This window comes from Vicia villosa, linkage group LG1 (genome assembly GCF_029867415.1).
Source record: "Vicia villosa cultivar HV-30 ecotype Madison, WI linkage group LG1, Vvil1.0, whole genome shotgun sequence".
NCBI classification, from domain to species: Eukaryota; Viridiplantae; Streptophyta; class Magnoliopsida; order Fabales; family Fabaceae; genus Vicia; species Vicia villosa.
In genome coordinates, this window is record NC_081180.1 from 252,073,182 (window position 1) to 252,090,558 (window position 17,377).

The window sequence follows — 17,377 nt, forward strand, 5'->3', positions numbered from 1 at the left end:
CTTGCAAATTTTTGTATTTTGGAAGATTTTCGTCTGTTATACTACATAAAAGTCATGAAGTTCGTTAAATTTGTATCCATTTTTATTTTGGATGATTTTCGTAAGCTATACTACATAAAAGCCATGAAGTTTGTTAAACCTGCAAAATTTGGTCTTTTGGAAGATTTTCGTGTGCTATACTACATAAAAGTCACGAAGTTTGTTAAACTTACATATTTTTGTATTTTGGAAGATTTTAGTGTGCTATACTACATAAAAGTCACGAAGTCCGTTAAACTTGAAAATTTTTGTATTTTTGAAGATTTTCGTGTGCTATACTACATAAAAGTTTTGAAGTTCGTTAAACTTATATAGATTGGTATTTTGGAAGATTTTCGTAAGCTATACTACATAAAAGTCAGAAAGTTTGTTAAACTTGCAAAATTTGGTCTTTTGGAGGATTTGCGTGTGGTATACAAAATAAAAGACACGAAGTTCGTTAAACTTGCACATTTTTGTTTTTTGAAGGATTTTCGTGTGTTATACTTCATAAAACTCCTGAAGTTTGTTAAACTTGTATATATTTGTATTTTTGAAGATTTTCGTAGGTAGACTACATAAAAGTCACGAAGTTTGTTAAACTTGCAAAATTTGGTCTTTTGGAAGATTTTCGTGTGCTATACTACATAAAAGTCACGAATTTTGTTAAACTTGCAAATTTTGGTAGTTCTGAAGATTTTCGTGTGTTATACTACATAAAAGTCACGAACTTCATTAAACTTGTATAACTTTGTATTTTAGATGATTTTCGTATGCAATACTACATAAAAGCCACGTTGTTTGTTAAATCTGCAAAATTTGGTCTTTTGGAAGATTTTCGTGTGCTATACTACATAAAAGTCACGAAGTTTGTTAAACTTACAAATTTTTGTATTTTGGAAGATTTTCGTGTGCTATACTACATATAAGTGACGAAGTTCGTTAAACTCGTATACATTGGTATTTTGGAAGATTTCCGTGTGCTATAATACATAAAAGTCATGCAGTTTGTTAAACTTTCAAATTTTGGGATTTTGAAAGATTTCTCGTGTGCTACACTACATAAAAGTCCCGAAGTCCATTAAACTTGCAAATTTTTGTATTTTGGAAGATTTTTGTGTGCTATACTACATAAAAGTCACGAAGTTTTTTTAACTTTCAAATTTTGGCCTTCTGGAAGATTTTCGAGTGCTACACTACATAAAAGTCACGAAGTTTGTTAAACTTGGAAGTTTTGGTATTTTTGAATATTTTCGTGTGCTATACTACATTAAAGTCACGAAGTTCGTTAAACTTGCAAATTTTTGTATTTTTGAAGATTTTCGTGTGTTACACTACATAAAAGTCATGAAGTTTTTTAAACTTGTATACTTTTTTATTTTGGATGATTTTCGTAACCTATACTAAATAAAAGCCATGAAGTTTGTTAAACCTGCAAAATTTGGTCTTTTGAAAGATTTTCGTGTGCTATACTACATAAAAGTCTATAAGTTCGTTAAACTTGCAAATTTTTGTATTTTGGAAGATTTTCGTGTGTTATACTACATTAAAGTCCTGAAGTTTGTTAAGCTTGTATATATTTGTATTTTGGAAGATTTTCGTAGGCTATACTACATAAAAGTCCTGAAGTTTGTTAAACTTGTAAAATTTGGTCTTTTGGAAGATTTTCGTGTGCTATACTACATAAAAGTCACGAAGTTCGTTAAACTTGCAAATTTTGGTACTTTGGAAGATTTTCGTGTGTTTTACTATATAAAAGTCATGAAGTTCGTTAAACTTGTATACATTTGTATTTTGGATTATTTTCGTAAACTATTCTACATAAAAGCCACAAAGTTTGTTAAACTTGCAAAATTTGGTCTTTGGAAGATTTTCGTATGCTATACTACATAAAAGTCACGAAGTTTGTTAAACTCGTATACATTGTTATTTCTGAAGATTTTCGTGTGCTATAATACATAAAAGTCATGCAGTTTGTTAAACTTCCAAATTTTGGCATTTTGGAAGATTTTTCGTGTGCTACACTACATAAAAGTCACGAAGTTCGTTAAACTTGCAAATTTCTGTATTTTGAAAGATTTTTGTGTGCTATATTACATAAAAGTCACGAAGTTTTTTAAACTTTCGAAATTTGGTCTTCTGGAAGTTTATCGTGTGCGACATTACATAAAAGTCACGAAGTTTGTAAAACTTGGAAATTTTGGTATTTTTGAAGATTTTCGCGTGCTATACTACATTAAAGTCACGAAGTTCGTTAAACTTGCAAATTTTTGTATTTTGGAAGATTTTCGTCTGTTATACTACATAAAAGTCATGAAGTTCGTTAAATTTGTATCCATTTTTATTTTGGATGATTTTCGTAAGCTATACTACATAAAAGCCATGAAGTTTGTTAAACCTGCAAAATTTGGTCTTTTGGAAGATTTTCGTGTGCTATACTACATAAAAGTCACGAAGTTTGTTAAACTTACATATTTTTGTATTTTGGAAGATTTTAGTGTGCTATACTACATAAAAGTCACGAAGTCCGTTAAACTTGAAAATTTTTGTATTTTTGAAGATTTTCGTGTGCTATACTACATAAAAGTTTTGAAGTTCGTTAAACTTATATAGATTGGTATTTTGGAAGATTTTCGTAAGCTATACTACATAAAAGTCAGAAAGTTTGTTAAACTTGCAAAATTTGGTCTTTTGGAGGATTTGCGTGTGGTATACAAAATAAAAGACACGAAGTTCGTTAAACTTGCACATTTTTGTTTTTTGAAGGATTTTCGTGTGTTATACTTCATAAAACTCCTGAAGTTTGTTAAACTTGTATATATTTGTATTTTTGAAGATTTTCGTAGGTAGACTACATAAAAGTCACGAAGTTTGTTAAACTTGCAAAATTTGGTCTTTTGGAAGATTTTCGTGTGCTATACTACATAAAAGTCACGAATTTTGTTAAACTTGCAAATTTTGGTAGTTCTGAAGATTTTCGTGTGTTATACTACATAAAAGTCACGAACTTTATTAAACTTGTATAACTTTGTATTTTAGATGATTTTCGTATGCAATACTACATAAAAGCCACGTTGTTTGTTAAATCTGCAAAATTTGGTCTTTTGGAAGATTTTCGTGTGCTATACTACATAAAAGTCACGAAGTTTGTTAAACTTACAAATTTTTGTATTTTGGAAGATTTTCGTGTGCTATACTACATATAAGTGACGAAGTTCGTTAAACTCGTATACATTGGTATTTTGGAAGATTTCCGTGTGCTATAATACATAAAAGTCATGCAGTTTGTTAAACTTTCAAATTTTGGGATTTTGAAAGATTTCTCGTGTGCTACACTACATAAAAGTCCCGAAGTCCATTAAACTTGCAAATTTTTGTATTTTGGAAGATTTTTGTGTGCTATACTACATAAAAGTCACGAAGTTTTTTTAACTTTCAAATTTTGGCCTTCTGGAAGATTTTCGAGTGCTACACTACATAAAAGTCACGAAGTTTGTTAAACTTGGAAGTTTTGGTATTTTTGAATATTTTCGTGTGCTATACTACATTAAAGTCACGAAGTTCGTTAAACTTGCAAATTTTTGTATTTTTGAAGATTTTCGTGTGTTACACTACATAAAAGTCATGAAGTTTTTTAAACTTGTATACTTTTTTATTTTGGATGATTTTCGTAACCTATACTAAATAAAAGCCATGAAGTTTGTTAAACCTGCAAAATTTGGTCTTTTGAAAGATTTTCGTGTGCTATACTACATAAAAGTCTATAAGTTCGTTAAACTTGCAAATTTTTGTATTTTGGAAGATTTTCGTGTGTTATACTACATTAAAGTCCTGAAGTTTGTTAAGCTTGTATATATTTGTATTTTGGAAGATTTTCGTAGGCTATACTACATAAAAGTCCTGAAGTTTGTTAAACTTGTAAAATTTGGTCTTTTGGAAGATTTTCGTGTGCTATACTACATAAAAGTCACGAAGTTCGTTAAACTTGCAAATTTTGGTACTTTGGAAGATTTTCGTGTGTTTTACTATATAAAAGTCATGAAGTTCGTTAAACTTGTATACATTTGTATTTTGGATTATTTTCGTAAACTATTCTACATAAAAGCCACAAAGTTTGTTAAACTTGCAAAATTTGGTCTTTGGAAGATTTTCGTATGCTATACTACATAAAAGTCACGAAGTTTGTTAAACTCGTATACATTGTTATTTCTGAAGATTTTCGTGTGCTATAATACATAAAAGTCATGCAGTTTGTTAAACTTCCAAATTTTGGCATTTTGGAAGATTTTTCGTGTGCTACACTACATAAAAGTCACGAAGTTCGTTAAACTTGCAAATTTCTGTATTTTGAAAGATTTTTGTGTGCTATATTACATAAAAGTCACGAAGTTTTTTAAACTTTCGAAATTTGGTCTTCTGGAAGTTTATCGTGTGCGACATTACATAAAAGTCACGAAGTTTGTAAAACTTGGAAATTTTGGTATTTTTGAAGATTTTCGCGTGCTATACTACATTAAAGTCACGAAGTTCGTTAAACTTGCAAATTTTTGTATTTTGGAAGATTTTCGTCTGTTATACTACATAAAAGTCATGAAGTTCGTTAAATTTGTATCCATTTTTATTTTGGATGATTTTCGTAAGCTATACTACATAAAAGCCATGAAGTTTGTTAAACCTGCAAAATTTGGTCTTTTGGAAGATTTTCGTGTGCTATACTACATAAAAGTCACGAAGTTTGTTAAACTTACATATTTTTGTATTTTGGAAGATTTTAGTGTGCTATACTACATAAAAGTCACGAAGTCCGTTAAACTTGAAAATTTTTGTATTTTTGAAGATTTTCGTGTGCTATACTACATAAAAGTTTTGAAGTTCGTTAAACTTATATAGATTGGTATTTTGGAAGATTTTCGTAAGCTATACTACATAAAAGTCAGAAAGTTTGTTAAACTTGCAAAATTTGGTCTTTTGGAGGATTTGCGTGTGGTATACAAAATAAAAGACACGAAGTTCGTTAAACTTGCACATTTTTGTTTTTTGAAGGATTTTCGTGTGTTATACTTCATAAAACTCCTGAAGTTTGTTAAACTTGTATATATTTGTATTTTTGAAGATTTTCGTAGGTAGACTACATAAAAGTCACGAAGTTTGTTAAACTTGCAAAATTTGGTCTTTTGGAAGATTTTCGTGTGCTATACTACATAAAAGTCACGAATTTTGTTAAACTTGCAAATTTTGGTAGTTCTGAAGATTTTCGTGTGTTATACTACATAAAAGTCACGAACTTTATTAAACTTGTATAACTTTGTATTTTAGATGATTTTCGTATGCAATACTACATAAAAGCCACGTTGTTTGTTAAATCTGCAAAATTTGGTCTTTTGGAAGATTTTCGTGTGCTATACTACATAAAAGTCACGAAGTTTGTTAAACTTACAAATTTTTGTATTTTGGAAGATTTTCGTGTGCTATACTACATATAAGTGACGAAGTTCGTTAAACTCGTATACATTGGTATTTTGGAAGATTTCCGTGTGCTATAATACATAAAAGTCATGCAGTTTGTTAAACTTTCAAATTTTGGGATTTTGAAAGATTTCTCGTGTGCTACACTACATAAAAGTCCCGAAGTCCATTAAACTTGCAAATTTTTGTATTTTGGAAGATTTTTGTGTGCTATACTACATAAAAGTCACGAAGTTTTTTTAACTTTCAAATTTTGGCCTTCTGGAAGATTTTCGAGTGCTACACTACATAAAAGTTACGAAGTTTGTTAAACTTGGAAGTTTTGGTATTTTTGAATATTTTCGTGTGCTATACTACATTAAAGTCACGAAGTTCGTTAAACTTGCAAATTTTTGTATTTTTGAAGATTTTCGTGTGTTACACTACATAAAAGTCATGAAGTTTTTTAAACTTGTATACTTTTTTATTTTGGATGATTTTCGTAACCTGTACTAAATAAAAGCCATGAAGTTTGTTAAACCTGCAAAATTTGGTCTTTTGAAAGATTTTCGTGTGCTATACTACATAAAAGTCTATAAGTTCCTTAAACTTGCAAATTTTTGTATTTTGGAAGATTTTCGTGTGTTATACTACATTAAAGTCCTGAAGTTTGTTAAGCTTGTATATATTTGTATTTTGGAAGATTTTCGTAGGCTATACTACATAAAAGTCACGAAGTTTGTTAAACTTGCAAAATTTGGTCTTTTGGAAGATTTTCGTGTGCTATACTACATAAAAGTCACGAAGTTCGTTAAACTTGCAAATTTTGGTAGTTTGGAAGATTTCCGTGTGTTTTACTATATAAAAGTCATGAAGTTCGTTAAACTTGTATACATTTGTATTTTGGATTATTTTCGTAAACTATTCTACATAAAAGCCACGAAGTTTGTTAAACTTGCAAAATTTGGTCTTTGGAAGATTTTCGTATGCTATACTACATAAAAGTCACGAAGTTTGTTAAACTCGTATACATTGTTATTTCTGAAGATTTCCGTGTGCTATAATACATAAAAGTCATGCAGTTTGTTAAACTTCCAAATTTTGGCATTTTGGAAGATTTTTCGTGTGCTACACTACATAAAAGTCACGAAGTTCGTTAAACTTGCAAATTTCTGTATTTTGAAAGATTTTTGTGTGCTATATTACATAAAATTCACGAAGTTTTTTAAACTTTCAAAATTTGGTCTTCTGGAAGTTTATCGTGTGCGACACTACATAAAAGTCACGAAGTTTGTAAAACTTGGAAATTTTGGTATTTTTGAAGATTTTCGCGTGCTATACGACATTAAAGTCACGAAGTTCGTTAAACTTGCAAATTTTTGTATTTTGGAAGATTTTTGTCTGTTATACTACATAAAAGTCATGAAGTTCGTTAAACTTGTATCCATTTTTATTTTGGATGATTTTCGTAAGCTATACTACATAAAAGACGTTAAACTTACATATTTTTGTATTTTGGAAGATTTTAGTGTGCTATACTACATAAAAGTCACGAAGTCCGTTAAACTTGAAAATTTTTGTAAATTTGAAGATTTTCGTGTGCTATACTACATAAAAGTTTTGAAGTTCGTTAAACTTATATAGATTGGTATTTTGGAAGATTTTCGTAAGCTATACTACATAAAAGTCAGAAAGGTTGTTAAACTTGCAAAATTTGGTCTTTTGTAGGATTTTCGTGTGGTATACAAAATAAAAGACACGAAGTTCGTTAAACTTGCACATTTTTGTTTTTTGAAGGATTTTCGTGTGTTATACTTCATAAAACTCCTGAAGTTTGTTAAACTTGTATATATTTGTATTTTTGAAAATTTTCGTAGGTAGACTACATAAAAGTCACGAAGTTTGTTAAACTTGCAAAATTTGGTCTTTTGGAAGATTTTCGTGTGCTATACTACATAAAAGTAACGAAGTTCGTTTAACTTGCAAATTTTTGAATTTTGGAAGATTTTCGTGTGTTATACTACACAAAAGTCACGAAGTTCATTAAACTTGTATAACTTTGTATTTTAGATAATTTTCGTAAGCAATACTACATAAAAGCCATGTTGTTTGTTAAACCTGCAAAATTTGGTCTTTTGGAAGATTTTCGTGTGCTATACTACATAAAAGTCACGAAGTTTGTTAAACTTACAAATTTTTGTATTTTGGAAGATTTTCGTGTGCTATACTACATTATAGTGACGAAGTTCGTTAAACTCGTATACATTGGTATTTTGGAAGATTTTCGTGTGCTATAATACATAAAAGTCATGCAGTTTGTTAAACTTTCAAATTTTGGGATTTTGGAAGATTTTTCGTGTGCTACACTACATAAAAGTCTCGAAGTCCATTAAACTTGCAAATTTTTGTATTTTGGAAGATTTTTGTGTGCTATACTACATAAAAGTCACGAAGTTTTTTTAACTTTCAAAATTTGGCCTTCTGGAAGATTTTCGTGTGCTACACTTCATAAAAGTCACGAAGTTTGTTAAACTTGGAAGTTTTGGTGTTTTTGAATATTTTCGTGTGCTATACTACATTAAAGTCACGAAGTTCGTTAAACTTGCAAATTTTTGTATTTTTGAAGATTTTCGTGTGTTACACTACATAAAAGTCATGAAGTTTTTTAAACTTGTATACTTTTTTATTTTGGATGATTTTCGTAACCTATACTAAATAAAAGCCATGAAGTTTGTTAAACCTGCAAAATTTGGTCTTCTGAAAGATTTTCGTGTGCTATAATACATAAAAGTCTATAAGTTCGTTAAACTTGCAAATTTTTGTATTTTGGAAGATTTCCGTGTGTTATACTACATTAAAGTCTTGAAGTTTGTTAAGCTTGTATATATTTGTATTTTGGAAGATTTTCGTAGGCTATACTACATAAAAGTCACGAAGTTTGTTAAACTTGCAAAATTTGGTCTTTTGGAAGATTTTCGTGTGCTATACTACATAAAAGTCACGAAGTTCGTTAAACTTGCAAATTTTGGTACTTTGGAAGATTTTCGTGTGTTTTACTATATAAAAGTCATGAAGTTCGTTAAACTTGTATACATTTGTATTTTGGATTATTTTCGTAAACTATTCTACATAAAAGCCACGAAGTTTGTTAAACTTGCAAAATTTGGTCTTTGGAAGATTTTCGTATGCTATACTACATAAAAGTCACGAAGTTTGTTAAACTCGTATACATTGTTATTTCTGAAGATTTTCGTGTGCTATAATACATAAAAGTCATGCAGTTTGTTAAACTTCCAAATTTTGGCATTTTGGAAGATTTTTCGTGTGCTACACTACATAAAAGTCACGAAGTTCGTTAAACTTGCAAATTTCTGTATTTTGAAAGATTTTTGTGTGCTATATTACATAAAAGTCACGAAGTTTTTTAAACTTTCGAAATTTGGTCTTCTGGAAGTTTATCGTGTGCGACACTACATAAAAGTCACGAAGTTTGTGAAACTTGGAAATTTTGGTATTTTTGAAGATTTTCGCGTGCTATACTACATTAAAGTCACGAAGTTCGTTAAACTTGCAAATTTTTGTATTTTGGAAGATTTTCGTGTGCTATACTACATTATAGTGACGAAGTTCGTTAAACTCGTATACATTGGTATTTTGGAAGATTTTCGTGTGCTATAATACATAAAAGTCATGCAGTTTGTTAAACTTTCAAATTTTGGGATTTTGGAAGATTTTTAAATTTTGGGATTTTGGAAGATTGTTGTTGTTGCGATAAACAATATAGAGGATATGTGTTCGTTGGATGAGCTTGAATCGAGTATCCTAGCACATGAGTTGCGCCTTAAGAAGAATCAGAAAGTTATTATCACTGAACATGTGTCTGTCAATCTCACACAAGCACCACTGATTTCAGCACCGCTTCTGGTGTTGATTTGAACCCTAATTTTCTGGTTGGAACGAGTCACGTCACTGCAAATGCTGAAAACCATGGTTATGGCTCACGTGGTGGTCGGTTTGGTCACGGTGGTGGCCATTTTGGACGTGGTGGAGGTCATTTTGGTAGAGTCCCTTGTCAAATCTGTCACAAACCAGGACATGAGGCCTCTGTATGCTACCATAGATACTCCTCTTCAGGTGCTCCCTCCTATCCTTCACCACGAACTTCCTTCAATCCTTTCATGATGGTTCCTCGTTATCCTTATCCACCTGCTTTTGGATATGCTGCTGCTCCAAGACCAATGCCATTCAGACACCCTCCACCTCAAGCGTTTCTCACAGGTTCAGACCCTAACCTCAATAATCAATGGTGGTATCCAGATTCAGGGGCGTCTCATTATGTCACGCCTGAGATTTCAAATCTTTCTGATGCATCCTCATTGTCTGGAACTGAACAAGTCTTCATGGAAAATGATCAAGGTTTGTCTATTAACTCTGTAGGTTCCATGAATTTTCCTGTATCAAATCCCTCTCACTCTTCCTTTATATTGCATAATCTTCTACTTATTCCTCATTTAACTAAAAATCTTATCTGTGTCAGCAAATTTGCTCGGGAAAATCGTGATTATTTTGAATTTCATCCTCAATTATGTGTTGTCAAGTCGCAGGATTCTTCTGAAGTCCTTTTGAGTGGCACTGTTGAAGCTGGTGGACTCTACAGATTTTCCAATCCTGTCTCATATGTGTCTCAGTCTCATTATCCTGATAACCTTAGTTCAAATTGTAATAGACATGGTTCAAATTTTAATAGACTTAGGTCTAATTGTAACTCAGCTGCCACTAGCAATTGTCTCTCCACTTGTAATGATGTTTCACATATAAATAAAAGTGTTTCCAATTCTGTCTTTCAATCTTCTCCCACTGCATATATGTCTACTTCTTAAAATCCTAATTCTTATCAAAGCATGCCTAATTCTAACTCTATATCCAATAACAAGTATGCTTTGTGGCACACAAGACTTGGACACCCTCATCATCACACCCTAAATGAAGTTCAAAAACTATGTCATACTCTCATTCCTCAAAAGCCTCCCACTGATTTGTGCCCTGCTTGTTGCTTGGGTAAGTCTCATGGACTTCCCTCATAATTATCCACCACCACATATCATCAACCCTTTGAACTTGTTGTGAATAATCTTTGGGGTACTGCACCTATGACATCCTCTAGCGGCTACACTTACTTTCTCACTTGTGTGGATGCCTTTTCCAGATTTGTTTGGGTTTTCCCACTTAGGTTAAAATATGACACCCTCACTCAATTCATTCATTTCAAAAATATGGTAGAACTTCAATTCAATTGCAAAACCAAAGACCAAAGGAGTCCAAAGTGATGAAGGTGGTGAGTTTAAGCCTCTCACTAAGTACCTCACTTCCCTAGCCTCTCACTGAGTACCTCACTTCCCTAGAGATCACTCATTTGTTCACATGTCCCTATACTCACCATCAAAATGGTATAGTGGAGAGAAAACATCGTCACATATTTGAAATTGGCCAAGCACTCCTTGCACACTCCAATCTACCTTTCAAATATTGGGATCACTCATTTGTCACTACAGCCTATCTCAGCAATAGTTTACCTAGTGCTTCTATTCAAAATCAGTCCCTTTATTCTCTCTTACTGCACAAAACTCATGATTACTCTTGTCTTAGGGCTTTTGGATGTGCTTGTTTTCCTTTTCTTAGGCCTTAGAACTCTCACAAACTTGCATTCAGGTCTCTCAAGAATGCATTTTTCTAGGGTACTCTTTCATTCACAACGGATATAAATTCCTTTCAGCTGATGGTCATATCTACATCTCTAAAGATGTTCTGTTTCATGAATCTAGATTTCCTTATCTAGTGATTTTTCCCCACTCTTCCTCTTCTTCCACTCCCTCGACTTCTCAATCCTGGTTTCCCTCATCTCCATCTTCTCCTCCTATTTCAACCTTCAATGTTCCTCCCTTGCAGCATGCTACTCCTGCTGCCTCTCTCAATGCATCTCAACCCTCTGCTCAATCTCTGCCTACAGCTAATTCTCCCTCTCCCATGCCTAGTCCTCTTCTCAACTCTAGTCAGTCTCCTGTCTCAGCCTAATTCGTCTCCTGCACATCCTATTTTCTCTTATTTGGCTGAAGTTGGTACAGTTTCTTCATCCTCCTTACCTACCTCTGCTTCTCGTGTCAATTCTGCCTCTAATTTTGTCTCAATCACAAATTCTGCTCCCATTAATCCTCTTAATGTTCACTCCATGCAAACTCGTGCCAAAAGTGGCATTGTTCAACCTAGAATTCACCCTACCTTGCTTCTAACTCATATAGATTCTACTACAGTTAAGCAAGCTTTGGCTACTCCTCATTGGTTTCAGGCTATGCAGGATGAGTATCAGGCTCTTTTGAAAAATCAGACTTGGTCATTGGTGACTCCCTTTGAAACTAAGAAGTCAATTGGATGCAAGTGGGTTTTTTTGTGTGAAGAAGAATCCTGATGGCACCATTAATAATACAAGGCCAAATTGGTTGCCAAGGGTTTTCACCAACAAGCTGGAAGTGATTTTTCAGAGACTTTTTATCCAACGCTAAAGCATGTTATTATCATAATTGTTCTAACTCTTGCAGTCACGAATAAATGGCCATTTCAGCAAATAGATGTTAACAATGCCTTCCTCAATGGCCTCCATGCGGAACAGGTCTATATGGTTCAACCTCCTGACTTTGAGGCTTTTGACAGATCTCTGGTGTGCAAACTGCACATAGCCTTATATGGGCTAAAACAGGCTCCAAAAGCCTAGTTTGATATGCTCAAGTGCTCTCTTCTGCAGCATGGACTTCAGTATAGAAAATGTGATTCTAGTCTCTTCTTCCTACACACCAACAATCTCATTATTATGGTTTTGGTGTATGTAGATGATATCATCACCATAGGAAATTCTCCTACATTTATTGCCCAACTCATCAAAAGTCTCAATTCTAAGTTTGCTCTTAAAGACCTTGGACAGCTGGACTATTTTTTAGGGATTGAAGTTACTCACCTAGATAATGGGGCCTTAATCCTCTCTCAAGCCAAGTATGTGAGTGATCTGCTTGCTAGGATGTACATGTCTACTGCAAATGTCATGCCTACCCCTGTGGTGTCTAGCAGCAAATTATTCAAATTTGGTTCCGACACTATTGCAAATCCAACATTGTTTACATCTATTGTTGGTGCACTTCAGTATGCAACTTTAACCAGGCTTGAGTTGTCCTTAGATGTTAACAAAGTTTTTCAGTTTCTGTCCAATCCCTTGGAAGAACATTGGAAAGCTGTCAAACGAATTCTTAGGTACCTCAGTGGTACTCTTCACTATGGTTTACTCATTCAACCTGCTCCCAGGCATCAATCTCTCCCTCTCTTAGAATTTTGTGATGCAGACTGGGCTGCAGATCCTGGTGATAGGAGGCCCACTTCTGAGGCTTGTGTGTTTCTGGGGCCTAATCTCATTTCTTGATGGTCTAAGAAGTAGCAACTAGTGGCCAGATCTAGTACTGAAGCTGAATATAGGAGCATGGCTCAGCTGGCTCCTAAGGTGATGTTGACTCAATCCCTTCTGACTGAACTTCACTGTCAGTTTCAGACGCCCAAGATTCTGTGTGATAATCTCAATACAATGACCTTAGCTCACAATCATGTGCTCCACAACAAGACAAAGCACGTGGAGATGAATATTTTTTGTTAAGGAAAAGGTTCTCAACAAAAGTTTGGTTGTGGTTCATATTTCTACCCAAGATCTGTAGGCAAATGCCTTAACCAAACCTTTGTCTTCTGCTAAGTTCCTTCCTCTTAGGGATAAACTAAGAGTGTTCAATAAAAGAGAGTGTTACGAACCAAAACAGAGTAACAATAAAACAGTAAAAGCAAATGACAAAAGGAATGAGGATTTGATTGATTGATGAAAAGTATGGCAGTGATTACAGAAAAGGGAATGTACAAATCCCTAGGTTCCTGACTCAGAGCTAGGCTCCGTATTAGGAAGTTAGCACTTCCTAACCATTCTAGAATATTCTTACAATCCAAGGTGTGTACTCCCTCTCTCCCTTACTCCTTTTATTTCGGAATGTTCATGCGTTTCCCTCACTCCCATCACACGTCACAATCATTCTAACAACCTCAGCCACTATTTCCCTTTTTGCCCCTTCTAGAATATACTAGCCAAGCCTTGGGCCCATTTGTGCCGTTGTATACTAATTGCTCATGTGGCAATGATTCAGCAATCTGGGTCCTATCAATACTCACTTCTTCAGCCAAAACCTTGTCCTCAAGGTTAAACTTTGGAAACTGACTCTTCATCATGATAACCTCCTCCCAAGTAGCTTCTTCAGCAGTCTTCCCCTTCCATTGTACTAACACCTGCTTAACCTCTTCACCCTGCTGTTTAACCTTCCTTGTAGCTAGAATCTCCTCAGGTTCATATACTTCTTCTTGTTCATCACTAATGAGCTCAGGTAGTTCTGCATCTTCATGATGGTCTCCAACAGCCTTTTTCAACAAGGAAACATGGAATACAGGATGCACTCTTGATCCTGGAGGTAACTTCAATCTGTAAGCAACAGCACCAACTTTCTCTAAAATGGGATAAGGGCCATAATACCTTGCTGCAAGTTTGGCATTAATCCTAGTCACAACTGACTGCTTCCTGTGTGCCCTTAGTTTTACAAACACCCATTCACCAATCATGAAGCTTCTATCTGTTCTCTTCTTGTCAGCTTGGTTCTTCATCTTTTCCTGGGCTCTAAGTAACTGACTCTTCAATTGTCTTAAAGCTTCATCTCTTTCCAATAAATCCTTCTGGACTGCACCAACTCTGACCTCTCCTTGTACCCACCTTATCAGCTTAGGTGGTGCCCTCCCATATACAACTTCAAAAGGAGTCTTGTCAGTGGATGAATGGTAATTGGTATTAAACCAATATTCTGCCCAGTGTACCCATTCCACCCAATTCTTAGGTTGGTCAGTGATAAAACATCTCAAATAGGTCTCAAGGCACCTATTAACTACCTCTGTCTAACCATCAGATTTTCGATGGTATGCAGAGCTCATCTTGAGTTGTGTGCCCTGCATTCTAAACAGCTCACTCCAGAAATTACTCATGAATACAGGATCTCTGTCACTTACTATTGTTGTTGGCAGCCCATGCAACCTTATCACTTCTTTACAAAAAACTTCAGCAATGCTCCTTGCTGTATAAGGGTGCTTGAGGGGAATAAAATGTGAGTATTTGGATAGTCTGTCTACTACTACCAGGATAGCTTCAAAACCCCTTGACTTAGGCAAGCCAGTAATAAAATCCATGGATATGTCTTCCCATACTTGTTCAGGTGCCGGCAGTGGCTGCAAGAGTCCTCCGGGTGAAGAGGCTAAATATTTCTGCCGTTGACACTCATCACAGCTCTTGACATAATCCTGTATAGCTCCTTTCATCCCCAGCCAATACACATTAGCCGCAACTCTTCTATATGTTTTATAAAACCCAGAATGGCCACCTTGTGGAGAAGAATGAAATTCATTTAGCATTAAAGGAATCAACTGTGACTGACTGGAAATCACCAGCCTCCCATTGTACAACAATACTCCCTGTTTTTACTCGTATCCTGGCTTGGCATTAGGATTCTGCTGCAGTGCTTTAATGATCATTTGAAGCTTATCAACTTGGCTGACCTCTTCCATCATTTGTTGCTTTTGGTCCCAGCGAGCATATGAGGCAATAGTGTTTAACTTTGTCCCTTCATGCATTCTAGACAGTGCATCTGCTCCTCTATTTAGCCTCCCTTGCTTGTAAATAATATCAAAGTCATACCCTAACAACTTAGCAGCCCAGTTATGCTGTTCAGCTGTGACTATCCTCTGCTGCATCAGCTGTTTCAAGCTCTTCTGATCAGTAGATATTGTGAATTTTCTGCCTAAAAGGTAAGGTCTCCAATGTTGGATAGCCAGGACTACAACCATCAACTCCTTTTCATAAGCAGACTTGATCAAATTTCGCACTCCCAAGGCCTTGCTAAAATAAGCCACAGGTCTTCTGTCTTGCATCAGGATGGCACCGATTCCTCCACCTGAGGCATCACATTCAATCACAAACTGTTTGGTAAAATCAGGTAGAGCCAGCACTGGAGCAGTTGTCAGTTTTTTCTTCAATTCTTCAAAGGCCTGTTGGGATTCATTACTCCACTTGAAGTTGTCCTTTTTGGTCAAATCTGTCAAAGGCCTGGCTATCTTTCCATAATCCCTAATGAACTTCTTGTAGTACCCAGTAAGCCCTAAAAATCCCCTAACTCCTTTAACATTCTTAGGGATTGGCCATTGCTCAACACTTTGCACCTTACTAGGGTCTACAGCCACACCTTCTCCACTGATCAAATGGCCCAAATACTCAACAGTCTTTTGTGCAAATTGACATTTTTTTTCTGTTTGCCACTAAACTGTGTTGTTCCAACAGCTGCAACACTATTCTCAAATGGTTCAAGTGTTCACCCCATTCCCTGCTATAGATTAAAATGTCATCAAAAAAGACCAGCACACACTTCCTCAACAATGTTCTGAACACATCATTCATAAGATTCTGGAATGTGGAGGGAGCATTCATGAGCCCAAAGGGCATCACCAAAAACTCATAATGTCCCTCATGTGTCCTAAAAGCAGTCTTACATATGTCAGACTCCCTGACTCTCACTTGATGATAACCAGACTTGAGATCAAGCTTTGTATAAAATTTTGCTCCATATAACTCATCTAATAGCTCTTCAATAACTGGAATGGGAAATTTGTCTAGTATTGTTACCTTATTAAGTGAACGGTAATCAATACACATTCTCCATGTATTGTCTTTCTTCTTCACCAAGATAACTGGGCTGGAAAAAGAACTGGTGTTGTGTCTGATAATGCCTGCAGCCAACATCTCTTGTACTTGTTTTTCAATTTCATTCTTGTGGTGGTGTGGGTACCTGTAAGGCCTAACATTCACAGCTCCATGGCCCTCTACAAGATTGATGGCGTGCTCTTTGTCTCTTCTAGGAGGCAGACCTGAAGGCTCCCGGAAAACAATGCAAATTGATTCAACAGGTTGTTCAACTCTAATTGTTGCTTTTGAGTCAAACATGGCGCAGCTTCCTTCTGGCTACTCTCTATACTCCACATCCACTCCTGTCCTACATGTTTTGGTTTGCTCAATATACTTTGCAGAGCCACCAAATTCCTTTCATGTCCATCAATGCCTTGGAGTGTCACCCACCTCTTACTACTCCAAAAACTTATTGTCTGCTTGTGCCAATTCACAATCATATCCCCCATGGTCTTGAGCCATTCAATTCCCAATACAACATTTATTCCTCCTAGCTCAAACAAGTGCATTCTGGGAGAAATTTCAAATTCCCCTATCTTCAGCTTCAATCCACTACAAACCCCCTTGGTGCTTTTTCGAAAGCCATCTCCTAACTTGATGCTCATCATAGGAGTTTCCTCAATGGGCCATTCCATCTTCTGCACTAACTTCTGGGAGATGAAGTTGTGCGTAGCACCACTATCCACCATAACTAACACCGGCACCCCATGTATTTGCCCCTGAAACTTCACCGTTTGATGATTTTCAAACGCTATGTGATTCAAGTTTAAAATACTCATCTCTGCATTTTCTTCATCTTCCGACTCTTCTACCTCCACCGCCAAAAGCTTCTTCTCCGAGTCTTCACCTACTTCATTATCGTCCAGAATCAACACTCTAAGTTGTCGATTTGGACATTGGTGCATTGGATGAAATGGGCCATTGCATTTGAAACAGCGTCCCTTTAATTTGCCATCCATCATCTCTTGATAAGAAAGATGAGTATACCCCCTATCTCTGGTTCCAACACGCCTCTGATCCGTTTGGGTCGGTTTGTCACCTTTGGGCCCATTAGGGTTACTCTTC